This window comes from Penaeus monodon, chromosome 32 (assembly GCF_015228065.2).
Source record: "Penaeus monodon isolate SGIC_2016 chromosome 32, NSTDA_Pmon_1, whole genome shotgun sequence".
Classification (NCBI taxonomy): Eukaryota; Metazoa; Arthropoda; class Malacostraca; order Decapoda; family Penaeidae; genus Penaeus; species Penaeus monodon.
The window spans coordinates 6,517,592-6,517,870 of NC_051417.1; positions in this window are offsets into that span (position 1 = coordinate 6,517,592).

Sequence of the window (279 nt, forward strand, 5' to 3'; positions counted from 1 at the left end):
CAACCCCTACGGCTACGGACACTGAGCGCAGCCCCAGGGCTCGCCGAGGAAATAGGCCCGAGCGGGCGGACGTCTGCCATCGTCGATACTGTCATGCCGATTCTTGACAGCCAAAAAGATACACTGACACTGAAAATAAACCTTTATGTTTTATCAATATTACTGATATTTCATTACTGAAAACCTTATATTTCACTCAAGCTTAAACTAATATGCGCTGTATGGACTTTCCATTCCAAATCATCAATATACTGCGAAAAATCAAGGGCACCTCTCTTC